General features: G+C 37.8%; 1 pseudogene; it reads left to right on the forward strand.

Annotated features, from left to right (window-relative positions):
• Positions 1-281: 281 nt before the first annotated feature.
• Positions 282-1,442, forward strand: LOC147897680 (O-methyltransferase 12 pseudogene; annotated as a pseudogene).
• Positions 1,443-17,929: the final 16,487 nt, after the last annotated feature.

The following is a 17,929-nucleotide window of genomic DNA, read 5'->3' on the forward strand; positions in this document are numbered from 1 at the left end:
GCCAAAGAAAAAGTAGCTTTCATGGTTGCCCATTGTTTTTTGCAATGATAAAAAAGGGCACTAGTATCTACCTTCTTTTTACGCTTATAAAAAAGGTTGGGGTGGCCTCTACTCTCTACCCTTTTTTGCTCTAAAGATGACAAAAAGAGCATCTTTTTGCAATTATAGAGAAGGGAGGTATTTGCAGTTTTAGTTACAAAACACGGATAGAGATTCCCAGTACGGATTATCTCTATCGGATTTTGAGTTTCCTATGCATGAAGGGAGTCTTCTCCGTCGAGATGCCTCAAGACTCTCTTGGGCTACGGCCAGATTGTAAATACTGCATCACTCCGATTTCCAAACTTCTGGTCCAAGACAACGAAGCTTCTTTGGGTAACGTGACCTTACTTCTAACAGGCATGGAGTTTCAATCTTCTTGTGCTCTTTTATCCGAATGCGTTCTTCACGGTGGCGTACCGTTCCAGAAGCTGCATGGGACTAGCCTCTGGGGCTTCACAAACTCGAACCCTGGCTACAACAAGCTCTTCAACAACGCCATGGCGGGCGCTAGTTGCATCATGATGAAGTCGATACTGAAATATTACCACGGATTTCGCGACATCGACACACTTGTGGACGTGGCTGGAGGGATCGGAACAACCATCGCTCAGATCATAGCCCATTATCCGTCCATAAATGCTATAAATTTCGACCTGCCGCATGTGGTGGCCTCTGCACCCAGCTTCCCAGGTAGTCATCAGAGCAGCCTACAACGGCACTCTCGCCTCTCATCATTCATGCGTGTTATTTGCCCCAGGAGACCTAAGTGTGTGGACTAACGCTATTTCTAGGGCGCTTTATTTTAATTTGTCGCATTTAGGAGAAGCCCTGCGCTGCGCATACGACAAACGGAAGTGGCGTACAAATAACCCATCGCAAGTGTGTGTGATGTGCAGGCGTAGAGCACGTTGGCGGAAACATGTTCGAGAGCGTGCCGTCGGCAGGCGCTATTTTCCTGAAGGTAAAAGAAGCTACTGTGGCTGTCGATGTCTTGAATCTTTCGTAACTAAACAAGTTCAAAGATTATATTCACGAATCACTCCACTATCCTCCGCAATCATCTGAGTCAAAAATTGAATGTTTAAAACTGGCAGTGGATCTTTCACGGTTTCGATGACGAGGCCTGCATCAAGATTCTGAAGAACTGCCGCAAGGCAGTACAAGAGACTGGCAAATTGATCATCGTGGACATGATTCTACGGACGGATAAGGAGCGAACTATCCCGATGGAGGAGCTGAAGACAGCGTTCGATTTGATTATGATGGGCACGACGGGAGGCAAGGAGAGAACGAAAGAGCAGTGGGATGTTCTTTTGGCAGCGGCTGGGTTTCCTCGATACTCTATAACCCACATTCCCAGAATCCAATATAGTGTGATAGAGGCGTTCCCAGTAGCATAATTTGCAACCTATGAGAAATGAATAATACCCTGAAATTGTGCTCTAACTTCTTGCTTGAAATCTATGGAACGTCCAAACACTCACTAGTCTTTATTCAATCATTCATTGTTGCCAATTTCTCAATTATACAGGACATGGATTTTTTCCTATCTCCTCTTCGAGAGAAACTCAAACAAGATAAGCTTTGGATAGACTTCAAGGTGGTTGTGAGAGGATAGCACTAGCCCCCACTCTGAATAAAATTTGAGAAAAAGACTTGGAACATACAAAAACTAGTTGGAAAAACTACACCACTCTCTAGAGACATCGAGAGGAACATGACATGCCCAAGTCAACCCACCTTGAAGCTATTCGAACAATGTTGATGGCTTCATGGATTGCAGATATAGAATCCATGAAGACATAGAAGAGGGTGGAAAGATTGGCCCTCCAAGTAATAAGGATGCTGAGTCATAGTAGTAGTGAATGAGCAATGATAGTCAGTAGCTTAATAGCAATGCTAGTTCTATCTACTTGGTAAGGACAATACAAGCTCTTTTTTAATAGAGATTTCAACTCAATGACTCAATATCTTCATTACATTTCAAAAATGTTTCATGGGTGCTTTCAGTATGTCTCATATCTTCCTCGATATATTTCATCGTGTTTTGAAGGATCCAATATATTTTTCATAAATTTAAATTGTAGCATTAATGTTTCGCCACAATTTTTGGGAGCATGAGAAAAAGAGAAGAGGTGGCCTCCTCTTCACCCTTCACCTACCCTTGTCTTAAGTTTTGTCATTTTCATGGATAGATTTATGCTGTTCATTTTTATGCTTTGTTTGGGTAATGTATTACCTTTGGAATACATGATATCAAGCTGAAGCAACAGTTCAGGAGGGGGGGAAAGGAGCTCTAACACAACCTCAAGGAGTAGAGAGAGAAGGTAAGGAAGGGCTCATTTAGATCCCACTGAAAGAGAGAACATTTTTCATGAGTTTGAAGAGCAAAGAGAGTGGAGCAAAGATAGACTATTTCCCTCCATCTCTATCTCCTAATGGTCTCATGAGGTGAGGGAGAGGAAGAGTGTGCATTGCAGATGCTCTTTCATGGGAGGTGGAAGCTATGGGGTGGAAGATTCATCCCCAGATTCATTAACTCTTCCCTACACCCTTGATAGCCAAAATCGTATCATTATGGATCTTACACTACTACACACAGATCCTATTGCGACGTTTACGTACCGACGTTTAGCACTCGCTTAGCCTTAATCGTCGGTATGAAAAGCGGGTTTCGTAAATCGTCGCTATATAGTGACTTTCAAAAGTCGCTATATAGTGACACTGATACAAAATATTATAGCGATGTTTTTACAGAGAGGTTTTTTTTTTTTAATAGGCCTTAAAAGTTAGTTTTTTCCAATGACAAATTTTTTTAAGTTTTCATACATGTTTGAGCTCATAGAATTAAAAAATGAGAGCATGTACATCAAGCCTTTGAAGCTCATATATTCATGTCCAAGTTTGAGATGAGAAAAATCAAATAAGAGCATTTACATCAATTGTTTCATCTTGAGCCAAGTCTAAGGTGCCAAGCAAGTCTATCTCTAACTCTATACCGAGTTGATCTCCTATATCATCATCGTACTCTAGCATCGTACGTTCACCTAAAAGTATTTGATCATCTTCTTCAATAAAGCTTAAGTGTGGTGATTGATCTTGATGATTGTTGTCTTCTTTGTCAATATCGTGATCTCCATCGTCCTCCCGTGCGATGTCATTATGCGCATCTTCCTCTTGGCTCATATGGTGATCTACATCTTCTTCGCTAGATTCATCAATTGGATCCGGCATTGGTAGTGGCATCTCCATATCCACATCTCGATCTTCAAAAATTTGCTTACTTCGTGGTGCAACTTGGATCACGTACCACCATCTTGGATCAGAACGATCCGGATGAAAAACCACCTATATTGAATATCGGTGCCAAATGTCATCAATTATATATATATCAATGGACTTTAAAAACGAAAGCTTCGACTAATTAAATCATTAGTATGCACCTGCTCATAGTGCTCGGGAAGAACAAAAGTATCACTTTCATCGGTCCAATGTTTGGTGGAGTCTATTGCAAAGAGACCACTACTATCTTTTCTCACTGTCGCATGGGGACCGTTGTAAGTAGTTCTAAACCATTTTACATCAAGAATGAAAATAGTAAATCGTCTGAAATCAATTTCATAGATGTCGCGTATGGTTCCACAATAATCCAACTGTGAGGAGAGAAGATTGGTATCCGAAGCACTTGCTCGGCTATCTTGTGTGAAGTTAGCCATGACTCCACAATCATACGTGACTCTCTTTGAATCGATGCGTTCCATGCAAAAATGTCGTCCATATAACCATAATGCACTGTACTTTTTGTACTGTAAAAGAGCATCATTAAAACAATGAAGATGCACCTATTTTATACAATATATTGCCACAAATAATTACTTAATTACGTCAAGAGATAAGAAACTTACATGCACCATACATCCAGATGATAACTCTCGCTCACGCTCGTTTATTATCTCTCCATCACGTTTGGCTTTACGTAGAGCCAGTTGTAGCGAATCAAGTGACATGTGAGTAGGGAGAAGAGCCAGATCTAGTGGATATGGTTGTGATCGCCTGTACATTACTCTGAATCTCGTCCTTGCATTTATTCTTTCTGCTTTGGCCACTTCATATCTCTCAATCCACTTTTGCATCTCAGGGCTATTGAGGATACAAAACTTATTGAATTTCCCCATTTTCTCTTCGTTCATCTTTCTTTCAATCCCTTTTCCTTGGGGAACCTCGCCAACGATGCGATCATCATGCTTGTTGTGCCAAGCTTGCGGCATATCAGGATCCGTGGATGCAAGAAACTCTGTGATATATACTAATGACTCTTGCACAAGCCATCCCTCTGCCATGCTTGCTTCCGGTCTTGCTCTTTGTCTTACAAACCCCTTTAAAGTTTTCATAAACCGCTTGAGAAAAAACATCCATCGACTATGAACGGTACCTGCTATAGCCACCTCATCAACTATGTGCACAAGCAAGTGGACTTGAGTTGTCATAATGCTTGAGGGAAAGTGCTTCTCAAGCAAGCATACGGCTTCGATGGATTCCACCCTAGCCTTCTCGATGCTCGATATAGAGATCTCTTTTTGAGATATCCACCTATTTCACATGTCCATTAAGAAAATACATAATGCGATTTGATAGTAAGCATACCTCACAATACCACAGATCCTGAATATAGCATTTCTAACATCTTCTTGTAAGCACCCTTTTATTGTAATTGGGAGGATGAACTATCAAAGCAACGATGAAGTCATGTCAACAATATAACATAATAATAATTACGCTAACGCATCACTATTATCGGTACACTAATTCTACTTAGAATACTTGTAAGACCTTGTGCCAATCATGGGACTTGAGGCCACTAAGCTTATTGTCCTTTGAAAATGCTCCTTTCAAGCAACGCATGTACCCTATCGGTGTTTGAAAAGAGGCAATGTCTGCCTTGACCGCTGCCTCCTCCCTCAACACTTATTTCATTAATTTTGGACTTGTTAATGTAAAATTCATTTTTACATATACTTTTGGACTAGTTTTCAGATAAAATTTAAGAAAAACCCAATCTTCAAAGCACATATAAAAACATAAAAACAAGCATTTTTTAATATATTTTTTAAGGACATGAAACTAAAATTATAGAATTTAACGTAGCCTAGGTAAGTTACATGAAAAAATAAGATTCGGTTGTTGTAAACTCTCTTAATATTTAATGGTGTTAATAAACACCTTCAAAAGTTAAGCCTGAGATAAGTTACACAAAAAAGAGTGGTTCAATAATTGTAAAATCTCTTTATATTTATAATAGTATTTAGGAAACACTTTCAAAAGTTACAAGTGGAAGTAGCAAACTCTCACAATATTTATATTTTAGGTGTTGAAAAACACCAAAAGTTACAATAAGACTCTCATTGGAAGGCAAATTACACCAAAAGTTACAATAAGACTCTCACTGGAAGGCAAATTTATTTTCAAGACTACAACCATTCAATTTGATGAATTTTCTATTTTCAAGTCTTTAGCCTAAATTCAACCCATTCAAGGGCTGAGCTCATCTCATCCTCATCGATGTAGTTAAAATTATAGAAGAGAAGTAAGGATTGATGAATTTTCTCCTGCATAACACTTTGTTTATTCCGAATGGCTTGCGCTTCCTCGAGGGAAAATCTTCCATAACGAGCCACACGCGAAGATATCTCACTTTGAAAGTCTATCAACTCTCTCCTATATGACTGCAATTTATCTATTTCAGTAGTAGCCATACTTATTTTTCTTTCCTCTTCCTTCTCTAAGCCCTTCTGACAAGCAAAGTCATCCTTCTCGTACTGGGTTAATGGAGCTGGATTTTGCTTTCTCTCCTCTCTCTTTCCTTGGTTCTCGGCAATCCATTCTTTGAGGCTAATAATGGCTTGCTCGACAGAATCGATTACCTTAAAAAGATCCATAATGGCTGCAAGATGAAAGGAGTATGCTTGAGAAGAGGAGGTAAGGCTGCGGGCAAGATGGAAGGAGCAAGCTTGAGGAGAGGAGTAAGGTAAGAAGAGTAAAGTGGAAGAAGTGTGGAGAGGAGTAAGGTAAGAAGAGTAAAGTGGAAGAAGTTTTTGCTGCGGGTGAGATATAGAAGACGAACGAGGTGAGGAAGGTAATGAGAGTGAGGAAAGATATAGAAGACGAACAAGGTGAGGAAGGTAACCAGAGTGAGGAAGGTAACTAGAGGAGGTAAGGCAAGATGAAAGGAGTATGCTTGAGAAGAGGAGGCAAGGCTTCGGGCAAGATGGAACGAGCAAGCTTGAGGGAAGGAGTAAGGTAAGAAGAGCAAAGTGGAAGAAGTGTTTGCTGCGGGTGAGATATAGAAGATGAACGACTACTAGGGGATTTATAGAACTACAGACTCATAATGTGGGATGAAAGATTTAGAATAAAGAATTGGCAGAGGCTGAGATGACTAGATGCAAGACCGTAATGCGAGACATGTGAGACATGTAAGATAGTGAGTACATTGAAATCTATAAAATAAAATGATGGGATGCAAGACCGTAATGGGAGACATTTGAGACATGTAAGACAGTGATAGTACATTGAAATCTATAAAATAAAATGATGGAACACAAGAATGATATAATTAATAGAATCTCATCATGAGATATTCTTTTAATATAATATAAGTTAGTAATTATTAGAATCTCATCATGAGATATTCTTTTAATAATATAAGTTAGACTTGCTGATGCAAGACCGTAATGCGAGACATGTGAGATGATAGATTTTGAGTACATTGAAATCTATAAAATAAAGTGATGGAACTTTTGAAATCTATAAAATAAAGTGATGGAACATAAGAATGATATAATTATTAGATTCTCATCATAAGATATTTATTGTACATAATAAATTAGACTTTCAAAAAAGTAAAACCTAATGTATTGTAATGAATAAATATCATAAAATATCCTAATGTATTGCAACATTTAACATAAGTTTAAAAAACACTATCATTCATCAATACAAACAAGATAAAAATCTTCAAGGACTCATGTTTCTTTCTGCATGTTTTACAACTGAATAGAGTTTGATGAGTCCTCTTGAGGCTGTGATTCTCTAAGAGTACATTGAGTCTCTACTTGTGTGGATGGTGTACATTGAGATTCTACTTCTGGTGCAATCGGGATAGACTTAATCTCTTCCTCCTTTAAAGATGTGATGTTGTAGATGCACATTGAGTTTCCACTTCTTGTGTAGGAAGAATGCATTGAGTCTCTAATTCAAGTGTAGACTGTAATGCTTCTACTTGAGGCTGTGATACAGAAGGAGAATGAATTTTCTCTTCTTTTTCTTTGGCTCCCTCAGGTTCTTCATTGAGTCCATCATGTTGTTTCCCAATGGTAGCAGTTAGATAGTGAACAGTCTTAGCCACAAAATCTTGTAGCTCGAGCTTGGTATATGCTTCTATTGAGACATGTTCAAAAATTTCATTGAGATACAACATGAAGTTGTAGGCAATTCTCCACCCACTACTAAACATGTCTTTCTGCTCCACTGCAAGGCGTGTCTGGAAATTTGGTTAGTCTTGATGCTCCCTAATTTTCATAATCGTAGAAACTAACTTGTTTGTAGACCTGTCCATCATGACATATGACAAAGTGAATTTGTGTAGTAAATAGTAAGATGCATGTTCATAATGATATGATAAAAGAACACTTACCTGAACACCCCGTGAAATCCTGTAAATGAGTTGACAAACCAACAATGGTTGTTATCAAGATCCCATTCTATCAGGCTCCAATGTGAACTACATCACCAATAAAGAGCGATAAGATTTATCATAATATTAAGTATTAATTGACACAATATTATAAATAAGAGAGTAAAAGAAAGATTGAGACCATACTTACTTCTCATAGTATGGCATAAAGACAACTAGTATGCCATCCAAGTCTAAAGGTTGTAGAATTGAACAAACATCATCTACTGTCTTCTTGGTATCACTAAGTACAGCTGAAAGAAGAGAATCAAGCATACAGACGCGATTCTGTACTAATCTAGGAAAGTGAGATATAACCGTACTCTGCAACAATAAATAAACAAATGTTAGAAGCAGATTGAATCAAATGATTGAAGTATCAAGCCAAGAGATGTTCATATCAAACCTGAAGATGGCCATCATGACTTTGTCATTAGCCTCTTTCAAAGGGTCGGAGAGGATTGTAACTTCCTCGCTACCAAAAGTCAAAACATGAGGTTGCTTGCTAATGATGACCCTAACCTCAGAAGAGCTCCCCATTTCATCCAATACAGCGGTTACATTAGGAAAACTTATGGACGTAGCAACCAATGTTTCCTCTGGATGCTCCACCATGTTATCAATAAATGCCTTAATGGTAGATGACATAAATGCATATAGATGCAAGTCTGTATATGTCGACAATGAGGTTTCACCGCCTCTCAAATTAAAAATTTGAGCAAGGAGCAAAAAGCAGTTATATCCGACTCTCCACCCACAACTGTGGTCATCATTTTGCTTCGCTGCAGGGCATGTTACATACTCTATTTGATCTTCTAAGTCACCCTCCATTTGCATAAGTGCATCTATAGCACCTACCAACTTTCGAGTAGATCTACACATCAAAATAGAAAACATAAATGAATGTGCGCATTGCATAGGATGCATCTCATTGACATAATTATGACACAAGTAGGTTATACTTACTCTGACACACTACCATGGATAGATGCTATTGAATTGACAAAGAAGCATTGCTTGGCTAAGATGTCCACAATTACCAAGCTCCAATGCAAGCTGCATTATCAATTAAGAATAATTATTATTTGATATAATCCTCCACAATGTAAGAGATAAGCTAGGTAGGGATTGATACTCACTCCTCGTGATATGCAGTAAAGATAACTCGCACCGCAGTCAAATCAATAGGTTGCAACCACTTAAAAACATCATCTATGGTCTTCTGCTTATTGCTAAGTACACTAGAAACAAGAGGATCGACCATATATGGACATCTTTGTATAGATAGGGGAAGCTGTTGTAAAACCATACTGCAATAAAAAGAAAAGAATATTAGTTCATTTGATCCAATGGAAATACAAAAGCATAAAGTCAGTAAAAAGTTTGTGTCAAACCTAAGGATGGCTATTATGACCTTGTCATTAACCTCTTTCTTGAAGTTTATAAGGATTGAAAGTCCTCTTCATCGAATAGAAAAGTAAGAGGTTGTTCTCGAACTTGAAACCTAACTTGAAATGACTTCTCCATTTGCTGCAAGGTATGATTATTTTCTAGAGTCATCCAATGGATAGCCAGAGTAGCTTTGCTTTCTTGAGATGAGCTTTCTATATTCTCTACTCTAGCTATGTCCTCCTCATCCTCCTCCTCTCCCTTCTCCTATATAAGGATAAAATAATTATGAGATTCAAAATTTTAAATTAATTATAAATTTGAAAAGACCTTTAAATGAATAAAGAAAATTTAACATAAGTTTTCATACCTCTACATATCTTCGTGGTCTTTTTATGTAACCTTCAGAGGCAAGGTCAGTGTCATATCCATCTTCTTCTGCTTCCTTGCTATCGCTGGTGTCCTCACTATTATATCCAGAGCTTTGATCATTTTCATCATCTTTGTTGCTCTCATCATACATGATCATCTCTATGTCAGCATCCTCTTCATGTGAGATCGGACCTTTCTTATCAAACTTTATTGTGAGAGAAGCCACGGTATCAAGGTATTCCAAGCAAGCAGGGCTCTCAATAATATTTACATTGTGTCCTTTTCTGATAAGAGCTTCAAACAAATGTCCCATTCGACACAATGTGACTTCCCATCCGGACGGTAGCAAAAATTCCCATCATACTAATTAAAAGATCAGCACTTTTTGCTAGCCTTTCATAGTGATTTGCGTTGCGATGGAGGGGACTTGGAGCTTCATGCTCTTCCAGCAGTAGTTGCAATCTCTTTGCATTCCCTCTTATATGGTTTTGTAAGGAGTGATCATTGTAAGGGCTCTTCATGCACAAGAAAAAGATTTCTAGACTCTGTATCTTGAGACCGCATTCTCTCTTGTCCCTTTTTCTTGAGTATATACCATTGTAAATCTTAAGCTCATTGCCATATTGTTTTTCTAGGGTAGCAGACATTTGTTCCTTGTCATCTTTATCAGCAAATATGACTATATTACATTGTCCCACTCTACCAATGGTGGTATGTAATATTCTACCAAGGAGTTGACGAATGTCATCCGGTGATATTTCATAGACAAAGAAAAGCTGAGGTCTCTCCCAAGCAGTGTCGTCGGACAAAAAATCATTCAATGAAACTCTCTTGCACTCAACACTCTTTCCAGACTCTGAAATGATTTCATGTATGAAAAAAAAGCCCTTGTTCAAAGTTTTTTCTTTTCTGAGAGTGTGCTTATTGATGACTTTTTGTGCATATGCATACACATTTTCCGGAATGTCACTTCTCATAGAGGGAGTAATTTCAGATCCATCATCTTCTACCTTCACCCATTTATGCACCCAAGCCTTCTGTTTAGCTGACGGTAAAGCTGATGCCATCTGCCTCACAATGTTATGATCAATTTTATATTGGCTAATTAGAATATTTTTTTCTCCCAATAAATATTCAATTGCACTCTTTACTACATCACGCTTGACCTGTTGGATGATGCAATCTTCCATGCAATGATCTTTATCCTTTTTGCCAAAAAACTCTCTTAATGATTCGGTTGTTGTAAACTCTCTTAATATTTAATGGTGTTAATAAACACCTTCAAAAGTTAAGCCAGAGATAAGTTACACAAAAAAGAGTGGTTCAATAATTGTAAAATCTCTTTATATTTATAATAGTGTTTAGGAAACACTTTCAAAAGTTACAAGTGAAAGTAGCAAACTCTCACAATATTTATATTTTAGGTGTTGAAAAACACCAAAAGTTACAATAAGACTCTCATTGGAAGGCAAATTACACCAAAAGTTACAATAAGACTCTCACTGGAAGGCAAATTTATTTTCAAGACTACAGCCATTCAATTTGATGAATTTTCTATTTTCAAGTCTTTAGCCTAAATTCAACCCATTCAAGAGCTGAGCTCATCTCATCCTCATCGATGTAGTTAAAATTATAGAAGAGAAGTAAGGATTGATGAATTTTCTCCTACATAACACTTTGTTTATTCTGAATGGCTTGCGCTTCCTCGGGGGAAAATCTTCCATAACGAGCCACACGCGAAGATATCTCACTTTGAAAGTCTATCAACTCTCTCCTATATGACTGCAATTTATCTATTTCAGTAGTAGCCATACTTATTTTTCTTTCCTCTTCCTTCTCTAAGCCCTTTTGACAAGCAAAGTCATCCTTCTCGTACTGGGTTAATGGAGCTGGATTTTGCTTTCTCTCCTCTCTCTTTCCTTGGTTCTCGGCAATCCATTCTTTGAGGCTAATAATGGCTTGCTCGACAGAATCGATTACCTTAAAAAGATCCATAATGGCTGCAAGATGAAAGGAGTATGCTTGAGAAGAGGAGGTAAGGCTGTAGGCAAGATGGAAGGAGCAAGCTTGAGGAGAGGAGTAAGGTAAGAAGAGTAAAGTGGAAGAAGTGTGGAGAGGAGTAAGGTAAGAAGAGTAAAGTGGAAGAAGTTTTTGCTGCGGGTGAGATATAGAAGACGAACGAGGTGAGGAAGGTAACGAGAGTGAGGAAAGATATAGAAGACGAACAAGGTGAGGAAGGTAACGAGAGTGAGGAAGGTAACTAGAGGAGGTAAGGCAAGATGAAAGGAGTATGCTTGAGAAGAGGAGGCAAGGCTACGGGCAAGATGGAAGGAGCAAGCTTGAGGGAAGGAGTAAGGTAAGAAGAGCAAAGTGGAAGAAGTGTTTGCTGCGGGTGAGATATAGAAGATGAACAACTACTAGGGGATTTATAGAACTACAGACTCATAATGTGGGATGAAAGATTTAGAATAAAGAATTGGCAGAGGCTGAGATGACTAGATGCAAGACCGTAATGCGAGACATGTGAGACATGTAAGATAGTGAGTACATTGAAATCTATAAAATAAAATGATGGGATGCAAGACCATAATGGGAGACATTTGAGACATGTAAGACAGTGATAGTACATTGAAATCTATAAAATAAAATGATCGAACACAAGAATGATATAATTAATAGAATCTCATCATGAGATATTCTTTTAATATAATATAATTAGTTAGTAATTATTAGAATCTCATCATGAGATATTCTTTTAATAATATAAGTTAGACTTGCTGATGCAAGACCGTAATGCGAGACATGTGAGATGATAGATTTTGAGTACATTGAAATCTATAAAATAAAGTGATGGAACATAAGAATGATATAGTTATTAGATTCTCATCATAAGATATTTATTGTACATAATAAATGATAGATTTTGAGTACATTGAAATCTATAAAATAAAGTGATGGAACATAAGAATGATATAATTATTAGATTCTCATCATAAGATATTTATTGTACATAATAAATTAGACTTTCAAAAAAGTAAAACCTAATGTATTGTAATGAATAAATATCATAAAATATCCTAATATATTGCAACATTTAACATAAGTTTAAAAAACACTATCATTCATCAATACAAACAAGATAAAAATCTTCAAGGACTCATGTTTCTTTCTACATGTTTTACAACTGAATAGAGTCTGATGAGTCCTCTTGAGGCTGTGATTCTCTAAGAGTACATTGAGTCTCTACTTGTGTGGATGGTGTACATTGAGATTCTACTTTTGGTGCAATTGGGATAGACTTAATCTCTTCCTCCTTTACAAGATGTGATGTTGTAGATGCACATTGAGTTTCCACTTCTTGTGTAGGAAGAATGCATTGAGTCTCTAATTCAAGTGTAGACTGTAATGCTTCTACTTGAGGCTGTGATACAGAAGGAGACTGAATTTCCTCTTCTTTTTCTTTGGCTCCCTCAGGTTCTTCATTGAGTCCATCATGTTGTTTCCCAATGGTAGCAGTTAGATAGTGAACAGTCTTAGCCACAAAATCTTGTAGCTCGAGCTTGGTATATGCTTCTATTGAGACATGTTCAAAAATTTCATTGAGATACAACATGAAGTTGTAGGCAATTCTCCACCCACTACTAAACATGTCTTTCTGCTCCATTGCGAGGCGTGTCTGGAAATTTGGTTGGTCTTGATGCTCCCTGACTTTCATAATCGCAGAAACTAACTTGTTTGCAGACCTGTCCATCATGACATATGACAAAGTGAATTTGTGTAGTAAATAGTAAGATGCATGTTCATAATGATATGATAAAAGAACACTTACCTGAACACCCCGTGAAAGCCTGTAAATGAGTTGACAAACCAACAATGGTTGTCATCAAGATCCCATTCTATCAGGCTCCAATGTGAACTACATCACCAATAAAGAGCGATAAGATTTATCACAATATTAAGTATTAATTGACACAATATTATAAATAAGAGAGTAAAAGAAAGATTGAGACCATACTTACTTCTCATAGTATGGCATAAAGACAACTAGTATGCCATCCAAGTCTAAAGGTTGTAGAATTGAACAAACATCATCTACTGTCTTCTTGGTATCACTAAGTACAGCTGAAAGAAGAGAATCGAGCATACAGACGCGATTTTGTACTGATCTAGGAAAGTGAGATATAATCGTACTGCAACAATAAATAAACAAATGTTAGAAGCAGATTGAATCAAATGATTGAAGTATCAAGCCAAGAGATGTTCATATCAACCTGAGGATGGCCATCATGACTTTGTCATTAGCCTCTTTCAAAGGGTCGGAGAGGATTGTAACTTCCTCGCTACCAAAAGTCAAAACATGAGGTTGCTTGCTAATGATGACCCTAACCTCAGAAGAGCTCCCCATTTCATCCAATACAGCGGTTACATTAGGAAAACTTATGGACGTAGCAACCAATGTTTCCTCTGGATGCTCCACCATGTTATCAATAAATGCCTTAATGGTAGATGACATAAATGCATATAGATGCAAGTCTGTATATGTCGACAATGAGGTTTCACCGCCTCTCAAATTAAAAATTTGAGCAAGGAGCAAAAAGCAGTTATATCCCACTCTCCACCCACAACTGTGGTCATCATTCTGCTTCGCTGCAGGGCATGTTACATACTCTATTTGATCTTCTAAGTCACCCTCCATTTGCATAAGTGCATCTATAGCACCTACCAACTTTCGAGCAGATCTACACATCAAAATAGAAAACATAAATGAATGTGCGCATTGCATAGGATGCATCTGATGATTGACATAATTATGACACAAGTAGGTTATACTTACTCTGACACACTACCATGGATAGATGCTATTGAATTGACAAAGAAGCATTGCTTGGCTAAGATGTCCACAATTACCAAGCTCCAATGCAAGCTGCATTATCAATTAAGAATAATTATTATTTGTATAATCCTCCACAATGTAAGAGATAAGCTAGGTAGGGATTGATACTCACTCCTCGTGATATGCAGTAAAGATAACTCGTGCCGCAGTCAAATCAATAGGTTGCAACCACTTAAAAACATCATCTATGGTCTTCTGCTTATTGCTAAGTACACTAGAAACAAGAGGATCGACCATATATGCACATCTTTGTATATATAGGGGAAGCTGTTGTAAAACCATACTGCAATAAAAAGAAAAGAATATTAGTTCATTTGATCCAATGGAAATACAAAAGCATAAAGTCACTAAAAAGTTTGTGTCAAACCTGAGGATGGCTATTATGACCTTGTCATTAACCTCTTTCTTGAAGTTTATAAGGATTGAAATGTCCTCTTCATCGAATAGAAAAGTAAGAGGTTGTTCTCGAACTTGAAACCTAACTTGAAATGACTTCTCCATTTGCTGCAAGGTATGATTATTTTCTAGAGTCATCCGATGGATAGCTAGAGTAGCTTTGCTTTCTTGAGATGAGCTTTCTATATTCTCTACTCCAGCTATGTCCTCCTCCTCCTCCTCCTCTCCCTTCTCCTATAAAAGGATAAAATAATTATGAGATTCAAAATTTTAAATTAATTATAAATTTAAAAAGACCTTTAAATGAATAAAGAAAATTAAACATAAGTTTTCATACCTCTACATATCTTCGTGGTCTTTTTATGTAACCTTCAGAGGCAAGGTCAATGTCATATCCATCTTCTTTTGCTTCCTTGCTATCACTGGTGTCCTCACTATTATATCCAGAGCTTTGATCATTTTCATCATCTTTCTTGCTCTCATCATACATGATCATCTCTATGTCAGCATCCTCTTCATGTGAGATCGGACCTTTCTTATCAAACTTCATTGTGAGAGAAGCCACGGTATCAAGGTATTCCAAGCAAGCAGGGCTCTCAATAATATTTACATTGTGTCCTTTTCTAATAAGAGCTTCAAACAAATGTCCCATTCGACACAATGTGACTTCCCATCCGGACGGTAGCAAAAATTCCCATCATACTAATTAAAAGATTAGCACTTTTTGCTAGCCTTTCATAGTGATTTGCGTTGCGATGGAGGGGACTTGGAGCTTCATGCTCTTCCAGCAGTAGTTGCAATCTCTTTGCATTCCCTCTTATATTGTTTTGTAAGGAGTGATCATTGTAAGGGCTCTTCATGCACAAGAAAAAGATTTCTAGACTCTGTATCTTGAGACCGCATTCTCTCTTGTCCCTTTTTCTTGAGTATATACCATTGTAAATCTTAAGCTCATTGCCATATTAGGGTAGCAGACATTTGTTCCTTGTCATCTTTATCAGCAAATATGACTATATTACATTGTCCCACTCTACCAATGGTGGTATGTAATATTCTGTCAAGGAGTTGACGAATGTCATCCGGTGATATTTCATAGACAAAGAAAAGCTGAGGTCTCTCCCAAGCAGTGTCGTCGGACAAAAAATCATTCAATGAAACTCTCTTGCACTCAACACTCTTTCCAGACTCTGAAATGATTTCATGTATGAAAAAAAAGCCCTTGTTCAAAGTTTTTTCTTTTCTGAGAGTGTGCTTATTGATGACTTTTTGTGCATATGCATACACATTTTCCGGAATGTCACTTCTCATAGAGGGAGTAATTTCAGATCCATCATCTTCTACCTTCACCCATTTATGCACCCAAGCCTTCTGTTTAGCTGACAGTAATGCTGATGCCATCTGCCTCACAATGTTATGATCAATTTTATATTGGCTAATTAGAATATTTTTTTCTCCCAATAAATATTCAATTGCACTCTTTACTACATCACGCTTGACCTGTTGGATGATGCAATCTTCCATGCAATGATCTTTATCCTTTTTGCCAAAAAACCATTCTTTGGACATTAATTTCTTTGCAGCAAGACTTGCGTATTTGTCTGGTAGGTTTCTTAAAGGCCTCCACATCCGAGCTGTCATCTCTTTTTTCTCAATCTTCTTTGCCTTCTCTTTAATCAATGATGGAGTCTCATATGTGACATCTCCTTTCTCACATGCAAGACACACGTCTTTGATCTGATGAAAAACTTCATCACTACAGAAAAGTATGCTTGTGTAGTCTTGATACCTATCCCTTACTGTCTTAAAGCTTGTAATCACCTCTGCTCTTTCCTGCTTTCCCCTTGGTACAATGGCACTCAAGCATGTGTAGAAGTCAACAAGATTATCTGCTTCCACTTTAGTTGCAGTTCTTTTGAGAGTGGTCAAAGGAGAATTAAAAGTTTTCCATATGGTCCTAGCTTTGAGCAACATCTCTGAAGTGGTGGTGATTTTTCGTAGTGCATAAATGTCATGATTAAGGCTTTCCGACTCAATCAAATATTTTTTCTCGTTCTTGAAGATACAAATGCATGCAGAATAGTAGTGAAATTGAGGCACACTCGTGAAGGTTTGATAAGTAATTTCTCCTTTCTTGTATGCATCTCTAGAGCGCTCATTACAAGCATAGGCATAGTGCTGACCATGTATTGCCTCAAATGTACAATGAGCTAAGAAATTTCTCTTGGCATCCCTTATATGTCGTTCTGGATCATTCACTAAACTATGTCCTTCTTGAAGTGAGGGAACTTGTTTTTCGAGGAACTTAGTGAATTGCATCTCAGAATCTATAGGCTGAGAGAAATTGATGGATTGACTATAATCTCCCATGACTGGCCAAAATGTTCTTGGACGGAGTACCAAATTAGAAACAACTGGTTGTTTTCCATCAATCAAAGCCTGAAAAATCTTTTCAGCATAGGCTGTATCTAAGGTCCTACTGTTGGTGAAGACACTTGCTTTGACCACTGTTGAAGCATGTATAACTTGAGTCTTCTGGCCCCATATATATCCTGGATCCTCATCTATCACAGCCTCATTCAAGCGAAGATTTAGGTTCTTCATTGATAACATTTCTGCTTCTAGATCTGACTCCATTTCAAGACCCTCTGCATCCTCTTCATGTTCTTCCTCTTCTCTTCTTTGCCCTTTCTTTGTATATGAACGACCTCTTTTTCCAGATATAGGACTTGGAACTGTAGCTCATGAAGTACTTGCCTTTTGCATTTGACGTCGAGGTTTATTTTTTAGGGCTCAATGTGAACTGCTTTAGATCGCCCTACTTCTTCTTCTATTGCCTCAACTTCAGGTATACTTAAGGGCTTCACTTGTTCTTTATTCCATCAACTTCATGAGTTACACCATCTAAGTGAGTAATACCAAGAACAAGAGATGTGTGTGCATGTCCTGTCTTATCTGATGCATGTCGTATCTCAGTACTCAATTCAATTTCTGTCTGAGATGCATGTGCATGTCCGGTCTCCACCAATTCAATTCCTGTCTCATATGTAGATCCCTTGTAAGCATCCACGTGTACAAGACCCTCATCCATTGCTACAATGTGTTCG

Source organism: Dipteris shenzhenensis, chromosome 10 (genome assembly GCF_047967505.1).
Source record: "Dipteris shenzhenensis isolate YYH24624 ecotype China chromosome 10, Dip_SZ_1.0, whole genome shotgun sequence".
Taxonomy (NCBI): Eukaryota; Viridiplantae; Streptophyta; class Polypodiopsida; order Gleicheniales; family Dipteridaceae; genus Dipteris; species Dipteris shenzhenensis.